Genomic DNA, 4,172 nt, shown 5'->3' with positions numbered 1-4,172 from the left:
AAGAAGAGAGAGGCCGAAATACGTGAGTGCGAAGAGCTTGAGATGCTGGCCGACAGGAAGAACGCCCGAAAATTCTACCAGAGGGTTAGGCGACTTACGGAAGGTTTCAAGACCGGGGCGAACTCCTGTAAGGAAAACAATGGCGACCTAGTGACCGATGTCCAGAATATACTTAAATTATGGAGGGAACACTTTTATAACCTACTGAATGGTAGCAGCGCTGAAAGTAGTGAGGAAGACGAACCCGAGTCCCCAGTCGATGATGATGGAGTAGCTGTCCCACCGCCTGACTATGACGAGGTACGAATAGCGATTACGCGGCTGAAAAACAACAAAGCTGCTGGAGCTGACGGCCTGCCAGCCGAGCTATTCAAGTACGGCGGCGAGGAGCTGATGAGGTGCATGCATCAGCTCGTATGCAGAATATGGTCAGATGAACGCATGCCCGACGACTGGAATTTAAGTGTGCTCTGCCCAATCCACAAGAAAGGCGACCCCGCCATACGCGCCAACTACCGCGGAATTAGCCTTCTAAGCATAGGTTACAAGGTCTTATCGAGCGTATTGTGCGAAAGACTGAAGCCCACCGTCAACGAGCTGATTGGACCTTATCAGTGTGGCTTTAGGCCTGGAAAATCCACCATAGATCAGGTATTCACAATACGCCAAATCTTGGAAAAGACCCGCGAGAATAGGATCGACACACACCATCTATTACTACGTTTATACGCATGCATAAGTCGCTTTAATTCATTTCGCCGCGATTCAAAACATATGTATAAACTGAATTTCAAATCGCTTTGAAAGAGCGAAGTGTTTTGGCTCACACTCCATTTCAAATCGGTAGTTTAATTCTCCAGACAGTTAGAAAGAGTGTATAAACACCGCTCTCACTCAAAGCGAATTGGAGATCAGCTGTTCCGCTCAAATTCCAAATAATCGCATCAGTAATTAAAAGCTGATTAATAATAATCGTTCTTTTTCTTTTCCACGATTTTATAATGCCGAATAAAACTAGATTTTTATCACTTCCCATTATGTTAACTTATAAAATGTCAAATGAAAACTGCTGATTTGGTTTGCTTTTGAAGACGGTTACTTTGATGCCGATATAAAGCCGTAAGTATAGACACTAGAACGAAATGTGTACGGTGCCAATGCGCTTTCAATTAAGTCGATTATTCTGTGCGTATAAACGTAGTATATTTGTCGATTTCAAAGCCGCTTTCGACAGCACGAAGAGAAGTTGCCTTTATGCCGCGATGTCTGAATTTGGTATCCCCGCGAAACTAATACGGCTGTGTAAAATGACGTTGAGCAATACCACCAGCTCCGTCAGAATAGGGAAGGACCTCTCCGAGCCGTTTGATACCAAACGAGGTTTCAGACAAGGGGACCCCCCTTTCGTGTGATTTCTTTAATCTTATGTTGGAGAAGATAATAAGAGCCGCAGAACTGAACCGCTCAGGCACAATACTTTATAAGAGCGTACAATTGCTGGCGTATGCCGACGACATCGATATTATCGATAAAAACAAGGGCTACGTCTGTTCTGCCTTCTCGGGATTGGATAGAGAACCAAAGCGAATGGGTCTGGTGGTGAACGAGGACAAAACAAAGTATCGGCTGTCATCACACAAACAGTCAGAGCATACGCGTCTTGGCACCCACGTCACTGTTGACAGTTACAAGTTTGAAAAAGTAGACGACTTCGTTTATTTGGGAACCAGCATTAACACCAATAATAATGTCAGCCTTGAAATCCAACGGAGAATCACTCTTGCCAACAAGTGCTACTTTGGGCTGAGTAGGCAATTGAGAAGTAAAGTCCTCTCTCGTCGTACAAAGATCACACTCTATAAGTCACTCATCATGCCTGTGCTGGTGTATGGCGCGGAAGCATGGACAATGAAAGCATCTGATGAGGCGGCTCTTGGAGTTTTCGAGAGAAAGATTCTGCGAAAGATTTACGGACCTTTACGCGTTGGTGATGGCGAATATCGCAGACGATTTAACGATGAGCTGTATGAGCTTTACAACGATATAGACATAGTGCAGCGAATTAAAATTCAGCGGCTCCGCTGGCTTGGCCATGTCGTTCGGATGGACAGAAACGCTCCTGCTCTGAAAATATTCAACGCGGGCCGCGATGCTGGGAACAGAGGAAGAGGAAGGCCTCCTCTGCGTTGGAAAGACCAGGTGGAGAAGGACTTGGCTTCACTTGGCATTTTCAATTGGCGTCAGTTAGCACAGAAGAGAAATGACTGGCGTGCTGTTTTGGACTCGGCCAAAATCGCTTAGGCGGTTACAGCGCCAAATAAGAAGAAGAAGAAGAAGATTATTCTTACGATTGGTAGTTGGTATGATAAGCTAATTCTCTTGAGGCTCCACAAAAGAGGAAGCAGTGGAGTTTATCGAACACTATTCCTGCATAATGCCTACTTTGACCAAAACAAGAAACTTTTTCTTCAATAAGTACCGTATATAATTTTTTTATATCACTCGGATCAGACCTAGCACCTGCATCTAGCCGTAAGGTAGGGCGCAGCTCCAACCCTTTGGCTACAGTGGCTGCAACAATACCAAAACGTCACATATTTAATTAGAAGCTCAGCTTAACATTTAAATTGTTGGTAAATCTGGGACCATCATCATAAAATATATTTAAGACTTCTAAGAGTATTTCAATATAGATACGTATGTATGTAAAACTCAACGCAAAAGTTTCGAAAGCATTGCAATTTTTATATTGTTTCTCTATTCCTTTACTAATCAATGAAATCACGAAATTCTGATTAAAAAAAAGGGGGAAATATATCGATCACGCATTTATTTATAGAATTTACTAATAAAACGAAATGCACACTTATCAAAACTTGTATTTACTCAGGCGAAGTTAAAATATTGATTGCTCGAACTTGCGCGATCAGTCGCATAAGCGATGGGAGTGTAATGCGAGAAAATGCAACAAACAACTGACAATCTATGCGTAAACAATCTACGAGTATTTTACGTGTTTATCACTTTATTATGAAGTTTTTCGCGAGACATGTATGTACGCATGTACATATGAGCCGTTCAGTGCACAAATTGATTAATTCATAAACAACAAAAAGTTTATTTTAAAACTCCATTTATATTGTAAAATCAAATAAATAATGTTGTTATAGATATTACGTATTATTGTATGTTATGCCAAGTGCTTTAACACTTAAATTTAAAATTTTTCAGAAAATGGAGTTAATCGATGTGTACACTGAACGGCTCATATGTTGGCGCAGATAAATATGTATCTACTTACTGCTCTTAATAACAATTATCGTTGTGTTGTTCTCATCAAACTCGTCACGTGACTCCAGATGTACGTTTGATACCGGATCCGTATAATTTAGTTGAGCACCCAATGGTGCAGTCAAAAAAGCTTCACGTGAATTGCCTTCCGCAAAGAAGTTGCGTTGATTTTGACCCAAACTGAGTAAAAACGATTGACCGAACGCTCCTTGCACTAGTACAGTTAAAACTGAAATGAAATTACAAATCGGAAATCAATATTAAAAACTCAAGAATAAAATGATAACGAAAAATATGATTAAAAAAAATATACATTTGTACGTGAAAGTGACGTGTGAAGTGTGATATGAATGTTGAGGTGAAATTTAAAAAAAAAAAAAAAAAAAACGGAAATCACTATCAGTACGGTGACCAGCCGTCCCGTATTGTATGGGACGGACCTCGTTTTTGTCGGTTTTCCCGGTAAGTTATTTGTTTTATAGGGGACACAAAATTTTCTGTATTTCTTTAAATGTTCCATTTTTGTTCCATAATCGGTGTAGCGGTGTAACTGGCCGTAAAACTTTAAAGAATAAAGAGAACCAAATCAAATCGCTGAGCGAATTTCGTCGCAAGAAGCGATGCCGTCGGATGATAGTCGCGGCAAAATTTCACCCAATAAAACAGAACCGAAACGAAACTCGCACCAGAGGAAAGACAAATAAAAAATATAAAAATACAAAAGTGAAGCAATGAATCTCTAAATTCTGCTAGAAAAATTAAAAAAAAAAAATTTTTTTAAATGTCCCATATTTGGAGCAAAAAAATCTTGTCAATCAAACCAAATTTAAACGAGCTATGTACTTACATAGGCGACCGCTGTGGTGCAGTGGTTAGCAGAG

At 40.5% G+C, this 4,172-nt stretch overlaps 1 protein-coding gene across 10 annotated transcripts in view; it reads left to right on the top strand.

Annotated features, from left to right (window-relative positions):
• Positions 1-4,172, top strand: part of LOC118742517 — a 21,642-nt gene that overhangs the window by 7,078 nt on the left and 10,392 nt on the right. The gene's annotated exons all lie outside the window — the stretch shown is intronic.

The sequence above is a fragment of the Rhagoletis pomonella genome, unplaced genomic scaffold (assembly GCF_013731165.1).
Source record: "Rhagoletis pomonella isolate Grant_MI unplaced genomic scaffold, Rhpom_1.0 Rhpom_scaffold_00007, whole genome shotgun sequence".
NCBI lineage: Eukaryota > Metazoa > Arthropoda > Insecta > Diptera > Tephritidae > Rhagoletis > Rhagoletis pomonella.
This window is presented reverse-complemented; position numbering and strand designations above follow the sequence as displayed.